This window comes from Cavia porcellus, unplaced genomic scaffold, assembly GCF_034190915.1.
Source record: "Cavia porcellus strain 051 isolate PalLab524CR breed Dunkin Hartley unplaced genomic scaffold, mCavPor4.1 scaffold_1, whole genome shotgun sequence".
NCBI classification, from domain to species: Eukaryota; Metazoa; Chordata; class Mammalia; order Rodentia; family Caviidae; genus Cavia; species Cavia porcellus.
Genome location: NW_026947484.1, coordinates 9,379,947 through 9,394,557, shown reverse-complemented (window position 1 = coordinate 9,394,557; position 14,611 = coordinate 9,379,947).

The following is a 14,611-nucleotide window of genomic DNA, read 5'->3' as shown; positions in this document are numbered from 1 at the left end:
CCTGTGTTCTACTTCCTGAGATCTATTTACAGAATCCTACTTCCTGTGTTCTACTTCTGGAATTGTATTCCCTGAATCCTACTTCCTGTGTTCTAGTTCCTGAGTTCTATTTCCTCAATCCTAATTGCTGTGTTCTCCTTCCTGAGTTTCGTTTCTTGAATCTTACTTCCTGTGTTCTCCTTTGGGAGTTCTATTTCCTAAATTTTATTTCCTGTGTTGTAATCCAGGAATTCTATTTCCTGAATCCTATTTCCTGTGTTCTACTTCCTGAGTTCTATTTCCTGAATTCTACTTCCTGTGTTCTTCTTCCTGGATTCTGATTCCTGAATGCTACTTCCTGTGTTCTTCTTCCTGAGTTCTATTTCCTGAATGTTAATTCCTGTGTTCTCCTTCCTGAGTTCTATTTTGTGAATCCGAATTCCAGTGTTGTACTTCTGGAATTCTCTTTCGTGAATGCTACTTGCTGAGATCTACTTCCGGGATCCTATTTAATGAATTTTACTTCCTATGTTGTCCTTCCGGAAATCTATTTCCTGAATCCTTGTTCCTGTGCTCTCATACCGGAATTCCATTTCCTGAATCATACTTTCTCTGTTCTCCTTCCTGAGTGCTATTTCCTGAATCTTACTTCGGGTGTCATACTTCTGGAATTCTATTTCCTGAATCCTACTTCTTGTGTTTACTTCTGGAATTCTATTCCATGAATCCTACTTCCTGTGTTGTCCTTCATGAATACTTTCGTGAATCCTACTTCCTGTGTTCTACTTCCGGAATTCTATTTCCTGAAACCTATCTCCATCATGAGACCTATTTCCTGAATACTGCTTGCTGTGTTCTACCAGCTGGATTCTATTTCCTAAATCTGTTTTACTGTGTTCTACATCATGAGGTCTATTTCCTCAATATGACTTCTTGTATTCTCCTTCCTGTGTTCTATATCCTGAATCCTACTTCCTGTGTTCTTCTTCCAGAATTCTATTTCCTGAATCCTCATTCGTGTGCTACTTCCTGAGAACTATTTCCTGAATCCTACTTCCTGTGTTCTCCTTCATGAGTCCTCTTTCCTGATTCCTACTTCCTATGTTCTACTTCCAGAATTTCACTTCCTGAATCTTACTTCCTGCGTTTTACTTCCCGAGTTCTATTTCCCAAATTCTACTTCCTGTGTTCTATTTAGTGAATCTTAATTCCTTGGTTTTCCTTCCTGAATTCTATTTTGTGAATCCTGCTTCCTGTGTTCTACTTCCGGTATTCTATTTCCTGAATCTTACTTCATGTGTTCTACTTCTGGATTTCTCTACTTTCTGTGTTCTACTTATGGAATTCTATTTCCTGAATGCTACTTGCTGTGTTCTCCTTCCTGAGTTGTATTTCCTAAATCTTACATCATGTGTTGTACTTCCAGAATTCTATTTCCTGAATCCTACTTCCTGTGTTCTACTTCCAGAATTCTATTTGCTGAACACTATTACCTGTGTTCTCCTTCATGAGGCCTATTTACTGAATACTACTTCCTGTGTTATACCTCTGGAATTCTATTTCCCGAATCCTATTTCCTGTGTTCCAGTTCGGGAATTCTACTTCCTGAATCCTACTCCGTGTGTTCTCCTTCCTTAGTTCTACTTCCTGAATCTTAATTCCTGTGCTCTATTGCCTGAGTTCTATTTCCTGAATCCTACCTCATGTGTTCCCCTTCTGGAATTCTATTTTTTAAATCCTACATCCTGTGTTATACGGCCAGGACTCTATTTCCAGACTCCGACTTCCTGTGTTCTTTTTCCTGCATTCTTTTTCCTGAATCCAACTTCCTGTGCTCTCCTTCATGAGGCCTATACCTTTAATCCTACTTCGTGTGTTCTACTTCCTGAGTTCTATTTCCTGAATCCAATTTCCTGTGTTCTCTTTCTTCAGTTCTATTTCCTGAATTCTACTTCCTGTGTTCTACCTCAGTATTTCTATTTCCTGAATCCAACGTCCTGTGTTCTCCTTCATGGGTCCTATTTCCTGTATCCTATTTCATGTGTTCTACTTCCTGAGTTCTATTTCCTGAATCCTACATCCTGTGTTATGCTTCCTCAGTTTTATTTCCTGAATCCTATATCCTGTGTTATACTTATGAATTCTATTTCCTGAATCCTGCTTCCTGTTTTCTACTTCCTGAGTTCCTTTTCCTGAATCTTACATCCTTTGTTCTCCTTCCTAGTATGAATTTCCAGATTCTTATGTCCTATGATCTATTTCTGAGTTCTATTTCCTGAATCCTCCTTCCTGTGTTGTACTTCTGAAATTCTATTCTCTGAATCCTACTTCCTGTGTTCTCCTTCCTGAGTTCTATTTCCTGAATCTTAATTCCTGTGTTATACTTCCTGATTTCTATTTCCTTAATCTTACTTCCTGTATTCTACTTCTGGAATTCTATTTCCTAAATCCTACTTCCTGTATTCTACTTCCAGAATTCTATTTCCTGAATGCTACTTAATGTCTTCGACTTCCTGAGTTCTATTTAATGAATCCTACGTCCAGTGTTTTCCTTTTTGAGGCCTATTTTGTGAATCCTACTTGCTGTGTACTCTTCCCGTATCCTATTTCCTGAAACGTACTTCCTGTGTTTTCCATCATGAGGCCTATTTTCTGAATCCTGCTTCCTGTGTTCTACCTCCAGTATTCTATTTCGTGAGTCCTAATTCCTGTGTTGTACTTCCATAATTCTACTTCCTTAATCCTACTCTCTGGGTTGTCCTTCCTGAGTTCTATTTCCTGAATCTTAATTCCTGTGTTCTACTTCCTGAGTTCTATTTCCTGAATCCTACTTCCTTTTTCTACCTCTGTAATTCTATTTCCCACATCCTATTTCCTTTGTTCTAGTTCCAGAATTCTATTTCCTGAGTCCTACATCCTGTGATCTATTTCCTAAGTTCTATTTCCTGAATCCAACTTGCTGCGCTCTCTTTTATGAGGTCTATTTCCTGAATCTTACTTCGTGTTCTACTTCCTGAGTTCTATTTCCTGAATCCTACTTCCTGTCTTTTCCTTCCTGAGTTCTATGTCCTGAATCTACTTCCTTTGTTCTCCTTCCGTATTTCTATTTCCTGAATCCAAATTCCTTTGTCCTACTTTTGAGTCCTATTTCCTGACTCTTACATCCTGTGTTCCCCTTCCTGAGTTATATATCCTCAAACCTACTTCCTGTGTTGTGCTTCCTGAGTTCTGTTTCCTGAATCCTACTTCCTGTGTTCTACTTATGGAATTCTATATGCTGAATCCTCCTTCCTGTGTTCTACTTCCGGAATACTATTTCCTGAACCCTACTTCCTGTGTTCTCCTTCCTGAATTCTATTTCCTGAATCTTAATTCCTGTGTTCTCCTTCCTGAGTTGTATTTCGTGAATCCTACTTCCTGCATTCTACTTCCAGTATTCTATTCGCTGAATACTATTTCCTGTGTTCTCCTTCATGAGGCCTATTTCCTGAGTACTACCTCCTGTGGTATACTGCCGGGATTCTATTTCCTGAATCCTACTTCCTGTGTTGAACTTTGGGAATTGTACTTTCAGATTCCTACTCCCTGTGTTCTGCTTCCTGAGTTCTATTTCCTGAATATTAATTCCTGTCCTCTACTTCCTGAGTTGTTTCCTGAATCCAACTTCCTGTGCTCTCTTTCATGGGGCCTATTTCCCAGATCCTACATCTTGTGTTCTACTTCCTGAGTTCTATTTCCTGAATCTTAATTCGTGTTCCCCTTCCTGAGTTCTTTCTTGAACTTTACTTCCTGTGTCGTTCTTCCGGAATACTGTTTCCTGAATTCTACTTCCTGTGTCCTACTTCTGGAATTCTATTTCCTGAATCCTACTTCCTCTGGTCTACTTCCTAAGTTCTATTTCCTGAATGCTACTTCCTGTGTTCTACTTCCTGAGTTCTATTTCCTGAATCCAACTTCCTGTGCTTTCTTTCATGAGGCCTATTTCCAGAATCCTAGCTCCTGTGTTTTACATCCTGAGTTCTATTTCCTGTCTGCTACTTCCGGAATTCTATTCCTTGAATCCTACTTCCTGTGTTCTCTATATGAGGCCGATTTCCTGAGTAGTAATTCCTGTGTTCTACTTCTGGAATTCTATTTCCTGAATCGTGCTTCCTGTGTTCGACTTCTGGAATTCTATTTCCTGAATCGTACTCCCTGTGTTCTCCTTCCTGAGTTCTATTTCCTAAATCTTAATCTTTTGTTCTACATCCTGAGTTCCATTTCCTGACTCCTAATTCCTGTGTTCCACTTCCGGAATTCTATTTCGTGAAAGCTACTCCCTGTGTACTGCTTCCTGAGTTCTATTTCTGAATCTGAATTCCTGTTTTCTGCTTCCTATGTTCTATTCCTCAATCCTACTTCCTGTGTTCTACTTCCTGAGTTCTATTTCCTGAATCCAGCTTCCTGTGCTTTCTTTCATGAGGCCTATTTGCAGAATACTACATCCTGCATTGTACTTCCTGAGTTCTATTTCCTGAATCCTACTTCCAGTGTTCTCCTTCCTCAGTTCTATTTCCTGAATCCTACTTCCTGTGTTCTACTGCTGGAATTCTATTTCCTGAATCCTACTTCCTTTGTTCTACTTGAGGAATTCTATATCCTGAATCCTAGCTCCTGTATTCTGCTTCATGAGGCCTATTTCCTGAATATTGCTTCCTGTGTTCTACTTCCGCAATTCTATTCCCTGAATCCTACTTCCTGTGTTCCCCTTCTTGAGGCCTATTTCCTGAATGCTTTTTCATGTGTTCTACTTCCTGAGTTCGATTTCCTGAATCCAACTTCCTGCGCTCTCTTTCATGGGGCCTATTTCATGAATCTGACATCCTGTGTTCTACTTCCTGAGTTCTATTTCCTGAATCCTATTTCCTGTGTTCTATTTCCTGAATTCTATGCCTTGAATCCTACTTCCTGTGTTCTCCTTTCTGAGGCCGATTTCCTGAATACTACTTCATGTGTTCTACCTCCGGAATTCTATTTTCTGAATCTTGCTTCCTGTATTTCACTTCTGGTATTCTATTTCCTGTATCCTACTCCCTGTGTTCTGCTTCCTGAGTTCTCTTTCTGAATCTGAATCCTGTGTTCTACTTCCTAAGTTCTACTTCCTGAATCCTACTTCCTGTGTCCTACTCCCTGAGTTATCCTTCCTGAATCTTATTCTTGTGTTCTACTTCCTCAGATCTATTTGCTGAATCCTACTTCCTGTGTTCTACTTCCGGAATTCTATTTCCTAAATTCTACTTCCTGTGTTCTTCTTCCTGGATTCTGTTTCCTGAATCCTACTTCCTGTGTTCTATTTCCTGAGTTGTGTTTCCTGCATCCAACTTGCTGTGCTCTCCTTCATGAGGACTATTTCGTGAATCCTACTTCCTGTGTTCTGCTTCCTGAGTTCTATTTCCTGAATCCTTCTTCCTGTGTTGTCCTTCCTGAGTTCTATTTAATGAAACTTACTTCTCGCATTCTACTTCTGTATTTCTCTTTCCCGAATCCAACTTCCTGTCTTTTCTATCATTAGTCCTATTTCCTGAATCCTACTTCCTGTGTTCTGCTTCTGGAGTTTTATTTCCTGACTCCTTCTTCCTGTGTTGTGTTTCCTGAATTCTATTTCCTGAATCGTAATTCCTGTGTTCTACTTCAGGAATTCTATTTCCTGAATTCTACTTCCTGTGTTCTACTCCATAAGATCTATTTCCTAAAACCTATTTCCTGTGTTCTACTTTTGGAATTCTATTCCCTGAACCCTACTTCCCGTGTTGTCCTTCATGAGACCTATTTCCTAAATACTACTTCCTGTGTTCTACTTCTGGAATTCTATTTCCTGAATCTTGCTACCTGTGTTATACTTATGGAATTCTATTTCCTGAAACCTTCTCCCTGTGTTCTCTTCCTGAGTTCTATTTCTTAATCTCAATTCCTGTATTCTACTTCCTAAGATCTATTTCCTGAATTCTAATTCCTGTGTTCTACTTCCAGAATCCTTTTTCCTAAATCCTACTTCCTGTGTTCTAATTCCGGAATTGTTTTTCTTGAATCCTACTTCGTTTGTTGTACTTCCTGAGGTCTATTTCCTCAATCCAACTTCTTGTGCCCTCTTTCATGAGGCCTATTTCCAGTATCCTACATCCTGTGTTCTACTTCCTGAGATCTATTTACAGAATACTACTTCATGTGTTCTACTTCTGGAATTGTATTCCCTGAATCCTACTTCCTGTGTTCTAGTTCCTGAGTTCTATTTCCTCAATCCTAATTGCTGTGTTCTCCTTCCTGAGTTTCGTTTCTTGAATCTTATTTCCTGTGTTCTCTTTGGGAGTTCTATTTCCTAAATTTTATTTCCCATGTTGTAATCCAGGAATTCTATTTCCTGAATCCTATTTCCTGTGTTCTACTTCCTGAGTTCTATTTCCTGAATTCTACTTCCTGTGTTCTTCTTCCGGGATTCTGATTCCTGAATGCTACTTCCTGTGTTCTTCTTCCTGAGTTCTATTTCCTGAATGTTAATTCCTGTGTTCTCCTTCCTGAGTTCTATTTTGTGAATCCGAATTCCAGTGTTGTACTTCTGGAATTCTCTTTCGTGAATGCTACTTGCTGAGATCTACTTCCGGGATCCTATTTAATGAATTGTACTTCCTATGTTGTCCTTCCGGAATTCTATTTCCTGAATCCTTGTTCCTGTGCTCTCATACCGGAATTCCATTTCCTGAATCATACTTCCTCTGTTCTCCTTCCTGAGTGCTATTTCCTGAATCTTACTTCATGTGTTCTACTTCTGGATTCCTATTTCCTGAATTCTACTTCCTGTGTTCTTCTTCCGGGATTCTGATTCCTGAATCCTACTTCCTGTGTTCTTCTTCCTGAGTTCTATTTCCTCAATCCTAATTGCTGTGTTCTCCTTCCTGAGTTTCGTTTCTTGAATCTTATTTCCTGTGTTCTCTTTGGGAGTTCTATTTCCTAAATTTTATTTCCCATGTTGTAATCCAGGAATTCTATTTCCTGAATCCTATTTCCTGTGTTCTACTTCCTGAGTTCTATTTCCTGAATTCTACTTCCTGTGTTCTTCTTCCGGGATTCTGATTCCTGAATGCTACTTCCTGTGTTCTTCTTCCTGAGTTCTATTTCCTGAATGTTAATTCCTGTGTTCTCCTTCCTGAGTTCTATTTTGTGAATCCGAATTCCAGTGTTGTACTTCTGGAATTCTCTTTCGTGAATGCTACTTGCTGAGATCTACTTCCGGGATCCTATTTAATGAATTGTACTTCCTATGTTGTCCTTCCGGAATTCTATTTCCTGAATCCTTGTTCCTGTGCTCTCATACCGGAATTCCATTTCCTGAATCATACTTCCTCTGTTCTCCTTCCTGAGTGCTATTTCCTGAATCTTACTTCATGTGTTCTACTTCTGGATTCCTATTTCCTGAATTCTACTTCCTGTGTTCTTCTTCCGGGATTCTGATTCCTGAATCCTACTTCCTGTGTTCTTCTTCCTGAGTTCTATTTCCTGAATGTTAATTCCTGTGTTCTCCTTCCTGAGTTCTATTTTTGAATCCGAATTCCAGTGTTGTACTTCTGGAATTCTCTTTCGTGAATGCTACTTGCTGAGATCTACTTCCGGGATCCTATTTAATGAATTGTACTTCCTATGTTGTCCTTCCGGAATTCTATTTCCTGAATCCTTGTTCCTGTGCTCTCATACCGGAATTCCATTTCCTGAATCATACTTCCTCTGTTATCCTTCCTGAGTGCTATTTCCTGAATCTTACTTCATGTGTTCTACTTCTGGATTCCTATTTCCTGAATTCTACTTCCTGTGTTCTTCTTCCGGGATTCTGATTCCTGAATCCTACTTCCTGTGTTCTTCTTCCTGAGTTCTATTTCCTGAATGTTAATTCCTGTGTTCTCCTTCCTGAGTTCTATTTTTGAATCCGAATTCCAGTGTTGTACTTCTGGAATTCTCTTTCGTGAATGCTACTTGCTGAGATCTACTTCCGGGATCCTATTTAATGAATTGTACTTCCTATGTTGTCCTTCCGGAATTCTATTTCCTGAATCCTTGTTCCTGTGCTCTCATACCGGAATTCCATTTCCTGAATCATACTTCCTCTGTTCTCCTTCCTGAGTGCTATTTCCTGAATCTTACTTCATGTGTTCTACTTCTGGATTCCTATTTCCTGAATTCTACTTCCTGTGTTCTTCTTCCGGGATTCTGATTCCTGAATCCTACTTCCTGTGTTCTTCTTCCTGAGTTCTATTTCCTGAATGTTAATTCCTGTGTTCTCCTTCCTGAGTTCTATTTTTGAATCCGAATTCCAGTGTTGTACTTCCGGAATTCTCTTTCGTGAATGCTACTTGCTGAGATCTACTTCCGGGATCCTATTTAATGAATTTTACTTCCTATGTTGTCCTTCCGGAATTCTATTTCCTGAATCCTTGTTCCTGTGCTCTCATGCCGGAATTCCATTTCCTGAATCATACTTCCTCTGTTCTCCTTCCTGAGTGCTATTTCCTGAATCTTACTTCGGGTGTCATACTTCTGGAATTCTATTTCCTGAATCCTACTTCTTGTGTTTACTTCTGGAATTCTATTCCATGAATCCTACTTCCTGTGTTGTCCTTCATGAATACTTTCCTGAGTCCTACTTCCTGTGTTCTACTTCCGGAATTCTATTTCCTGAAACCTACCTCCATCATGAGGCCTATTTCCTGAATACTGCTTGCTGTGTTCTACCAGCTGGATTCTATTTCCTAAATCTGCTTTACTGTGTTCTACATCATGAGGTCTATTTCCTGAATATTACTTCTTGTATTCTCCTTCCTGTGTTCTATATCCTGAATCCTACTTCCTGTGTTCTTCTTCCAGAATTCTATTTCCTGAATCCTCATTCGTGTGCTACTTCCTGAGAACTATTTCCTGAATCCTACTTCCTTTGTTCTCCTTCATGAGGCCTCTTTCCTGATTCCTACTTCCTATGTTCTACTTCCGGAATTTCACTTCCTGAATCTTACTTCCTGCGTTTCACTTCCCGAGTTCTATTTCCCGAATTCTACTTCCTGTGTTCTATTTAGTGAATCTTAATTCCTTGGTTTTCCTTCCTGAATTCTATTTTGTGAATCCTGCTTCCTGTGTTCTACTTCCGGTATTCTATTTCCTGAATCTTACTTCATGTGTTCTACTTCTGGATTCCTATATCCTGAATTCTACTTTCTGTGTTCTACTTATGGAATTCTGTTTCCCGAATGCTACTTCCTGTGTTCTCCTTCCTGAGTTGTATTTCCTAAATCTTACATCATGTGTTGTACTTCCAGAATTCTATTTCCTGAATCCTACTTCCTGTGTTCTACTTCCAGAATTCTATTTGCTGAACACTATTACCTGTGTTCTCCTTCATGAGGCCTATTTACTGAATACTACTTCCTGTGTTATACTTCTGGAATTCTATTTCCCGAATCCTATTTCCTGTGTTCCACTTCCTGAATTCTACTTCCTGAATCCTACTCCGTGTGTTCTCCTTCCTTAGTTCTACTTCCTGAATCTTAATTCCTGTGCTCTATTGCCTGAGTTCTATTTCCTGAATCCTACCTCATGTGTTCCCCTTCTGGAATTCTATTTTTTAAATCCTACATCCTGTGTTATACGGCCAGGACTCTATTTCCAGACTCCGACTTCCTGTGTTCTTTTTCCTGCATTCTTTTTCCTGAATCCAACTTCCTGTGCTCTCCTTCATGAGGCCTATACCTTTAATCCTACTTCGTGTGTTCTACTTCCTGAGTTCTATTTCCTGAATACAATTTCCTGTGTTCTCTTTCTTCAGTTCTATTTCCTGAATTCTACTTCCTGTGTTCTACCTCAGTATTTCTATTTCCTGAATCCAACGTCCTGTGTTCTCCTTCATGGGTCCTATTTCCTGTATCCTATTTCATGTGTTCTACTTCCTGAGTTCTATTTCCTGAATTCTACATCCTGTGTTATGCTTCCTCAGTTTTATTTCCTGAATCCTATATCCTGTGTTATACTTATGAATTCTATTTCCTGAATCCTGCTTCCTGTTTTCTTCTTCCTGGGTTCCTTTTCCTGAATCTTGCATCCTTTTTTCTCCTTCCTAGTATCAATTTCCAGAATCTTATGTCCTATAATCTATTTCTGAGTTCTATTTCCTGAATCCTACTTCCTGTGTTGTACTTCTGGAATTCTATTCTCTGAATCCTACTTCCTGTGTTCTCCTTCCTGAGTTCTATTTCCAGAATCTTAATTCCTGTGTTATACTTCCTGATTTCTATTTCCTTAATCTTACTTCCTGTATTCTACTTCTGGAATTCTATTTCCTAAATCCTACTTCCTGTATTCTACTTCCAGAATTCTATTTCCTGAATGCTACTTAATGTGTTCGACTTCCTGAGTTTTATTTAATGAATCCTACGTCCAGTGTTCTCCTTTATGAGGCCTATTTTGTGAATCCTACTTGCTGTGTACTCTTCCCGTATCCTATTTCCTGAAACGTACTTCCTGTGTTTTCCATCATGAGGCCTATTTCCTGAATCCTGCTTCCTGTGTTCTACCTCCAGTATTCTATTTCGTGAGTCTTAATTCCTGTGTTGTACTTCCATAATTCTACTTCCTTAAACCTACTCTCTGTGTTGTCCTTCCTGAGTTCCATTTCCTGAATCTTAATTCCTGTGTTCTACTTCCTGAGTTCTATTTCCTGAATCCTACTTCCTTTTTCTACCCCCGTAATTCTATTTCCCACATCTTACTTCCTTTGTTCTACTTCCAGAATTCTATTTCCTGAGTCCTACATCCTGTGATCTATTTCCTAAGTTCTATTTCCTGAATCCAACTTGTTGCGCTCTCCTTTATGAGGTCTATTTCCTGAATCTTACTTCGTGTTCTACTTCCTGAGTTCTACTTCCTGAATCCTACTTCCTGTCTTTTCCTTCCTGAGTTCTATTTCCTGAATCTACTTCCTTTGTTCTCCTTCCGTATTTCTATTTCCTGAATCCAACTTCCTTTGTCCTCCTTTTGAGTCCTATTTCCTGACTCTTACATCCTGTGTTCCCCTTCCTGAGTTATATATCCTCAAACCTACGTCCTGTGTTGTGCTTCCTGAGTTCTGTTTCCTGAATCCTACTTCCTGTGTTCTACTTATGGAATTCTATATCCTGAATCCTACTTCCTGTGTTCTACTTGCGGAATACTATTTCTTGAACCCTACTTCCTGTGTTCTCCTTCCTGAATTCTATTTCCTGAATCTTAATTCCTGTGTTCTCCTTCCTGAGTTGTATTTCGTGAATCCTACTTCCTGTGTTCTACTTCCAGTATTCTATTCGCTGAATACTATTTCCTGTGCTCTCCTTCATGAGGCCTATTTCCTGAGTACTACCTCCTGTGTTATACTGCCGGGATTCTATCTCCTGAATCCTACTTCCTGTGTTGAACTTTGGGAATTGTACTTTCAGATTCCTACTCCCTGTGTTCTGCTTCCTGAGTTCTATTTCCTGAATATTAATTCCTGTCCTCTACTTCCTGAGTTGTTTCCTGAATCCAACTTCCTGTGCTCTCTTTCATGGGGCCTATTTCCCAGATCCTACATCTTGTGTTCTACTTCCTGAGTTCTATTTCCTGAATCTTAATTCGTGTTCCCCTTCCTGAGTTCTTTCTTGAACTTTACTTCCTGTGTCGTTCTTCCGGAATACTGTTTCCTGAATTCTACTTCCTGTGTCCTACTTCTGGAATTCTATTTCCTGAATCCTACTTCCTCTGTTCTACTTCCTAAGTTCTATTTCCTGAATGCTACTTCCTGTGTTCTACTTCCTGAGTTCTATATCCAGAATCCAACTTCCTGTGCTTTCTTTCATGAGGCCTATTTCCAGAATCCTAGCTCCTGTGTTTTACATCCTGAGTTCTATTTCCTGTCTGCTACTTCCGGAATTCTATTCCTTGAATCCTACTTCCTGTGTTCTCTATATGAGGCCGATTTCCTGAGTCGTAATTCCTGTGTTCTACTTCTGGAATTCTATTTCCTGAATCGTGCTTCCTGTGTTCGACTTCTGGAATTCTATTTCCTGAATCCTACTCCCTGTGTTCTTCTTCCTGAATTCTATTTCCTAAATCTTAATCTTTTGTTCTACATCCTGAGTTCCATTTCCTGACTCCTAATTCCTGTGTTCCACTTCCGGAATTCTATTTCGTGAAAGCTACTCCCTGTGTACTGCTTCCTGAGTTCTATTTCTGAATCTGAATTCCTGTTTTCTGCTTCCTATGTTCTATTCCTGAATCCTGCATCCTGTGTTCTACTTCCTGAGTTCTATTTCCTGAATCCAGCTTCCTGTGCTTTCTTTCATGAGGCCTATTTGCAGAATACTACATCCTGCATTGTACTTCCTGAGTTCTATTTCCTGAATCCTACTTCCAGTGTTCTCCTTCCTCAGTTCTATTTCCTGAATCCTACTTCTTGTGTTCTACTGCTGGAATTCTGTTTCCTGAATCCTACTTCCTTTGTTCTACTTGAGGAATTCTATATCCTGAATCCTAGCTCCTGTATTCTGCTTCATGAGGCCTATTTCCTGAATATTGCTTCCTGTGTTCTACTTCCGCAATTCTATTCCCTGAATCCTACTTCCTGTGTTCCCCTTCTTGAGGCCTATTTCCTGAATGCTTTTTCATGTGTTCTACTTCCTGAGTTCGATTTCCTGAATCCAACTTCCTGCGCTCTCTTTCATGGGGCCTATTTCATGAATCTGACATCCTGTGTTCTACTTCCTGAGTTCTATTTCCTGAATCCTATTTCCTGTGTTCTATTTCCTGAATTCTATGCCTTGAATCCTACTTCCTGTGTTCTCCTTTCTGAGGCCGATTTCCTGAATACTACTTCATGTGTTCTACCTCCGGAATTCTATTTTCTGAATCTTGCTTCCTGTATTTCACTTCTGGTATTCTATTTCCTGTATCCTACTCCCTGTGTTCTGCTTCCTGAGTTCTCTTTCTGAATCTGAATCCTGTGTTCTACTTCCTAAGTTCTACTTCCTGAATCCTACTTCCTGTGTCCTACTCCCTGAGTTATCCTTCCTGAATCTTATTCTTGTGTTCTACTTCCTCAGATCTATTTGCTGAATCCTACTTCCTGTGTTCTACTTCCGGAATTCTATTTCCTAAATTCTACTTCCTGTGTTCTTCTTCCTGGATTCTGTTTCCTGAATCCTACTTCCTGTGTTCTATTTCCTGAGTTGTGTTTCCTGCATCCAACTTGCTGTGCTCTCCTTCATGAGGACTATTTCGTGAATCCTACTTCCTGTGTTCTGCTTCCTGAGTTCTATTTCCTGAATCCTTCTTCCTGTGTTGTCCTTCCTGAGTTCTATTTAATGAAACTTACTTCTCGCATTCTACTTCTGTATTTCTCTTTCCCGAATCCAACTTCCTGTCTTTTCTATCATTAGTCCTATTTCCTGAATCCTACTTCCTGTGTTCTGCTTCCTGAGTTTTATTTCCTGACTCCTACTTCCTGTGTTGTGTTTCCTGAATTCTATTTCCTGAATCGTAATTCCTGTGTTCTACTTCAGGAATTCTATTTCCTGAATTCTACTTCCTGTGTTCTACTCCATAAGATCTATTTCCTAAAACCTATTTCCTGTGTTCTACTTTTGGAATTCTATTCCCTGAACCCTACTTCCCGTGTTGTCCTTCATGAGACCTATTTCCTAAATACTACTTCCTGTGTTCTACTTCTGGAATTCTATTTCCTGAATCTTGCTACCTGTGTTATACTTATGGAATTCTATTTCCTGAAACCTTCTCCCTGTGTTCTCTTCCTGAGTTCTATTTCTTAATCTCAATTCCTGTATTCTACTTCCTAAGATCTATTTCCTGAATTCTAATTCCTGTGTTCTACTTCCAGAATCCTTTTTCCTAAATCCTACTTCCTGTGTTCTAATTCCGGAATTGTTTTTCTTGAATCCTACTTCGTTTGTTGTACTTCCTGAGGTCTATTTCCTCAATCCAACTTCTTGTGCCCTCTTTCATGAGGCCTATTTCCAGTATCCTACATCCTGTGTTCTACTTCCTGAGATCTATTTACAGAATACTACTTCATGTGTTCTACTTCTGGAATTGTATTCCCTGAATCCTACTTCCTGTGTTCTAGTTCCTGAGTTCTATTTCCTCAATCCTAATTGCTGTGTTCTCCTTCCTGAGTTTCGTTTCTTGAATCTTATTTCCTGTGTTCTCTTTGGGAGTTCTATTTCCTAAATTTTATTTCCCATGTTGTAATCCAGGAATTCTATTTCCTGAATCCTATTTCCTGTGTTCTACTTCCTGAGTTCTATTTCCTGAATTCTACTTCCTGTGTTCTTCTTCCGGGATTCTGATTCCTGAATGCTACTTCCTGTGTTCTTCTTCCTGAGTTCTATTTCCTGAATGTTAATTCCTGTGTTCTCCTTCCTGAGTTCTATTTTGTGAATCCGAATTCCAGTGTTGTACTTCTGGAATTCTCTTTCGTGAATGCTACTTGCTGAGATCTACTTCCGGGATCCTATTTAATGAATTGTACTTCCTATGTTGTCCTTCCGGAATTCTATTTCCTGAATCCTTGTTCCTGTGCTCTCATACCGGA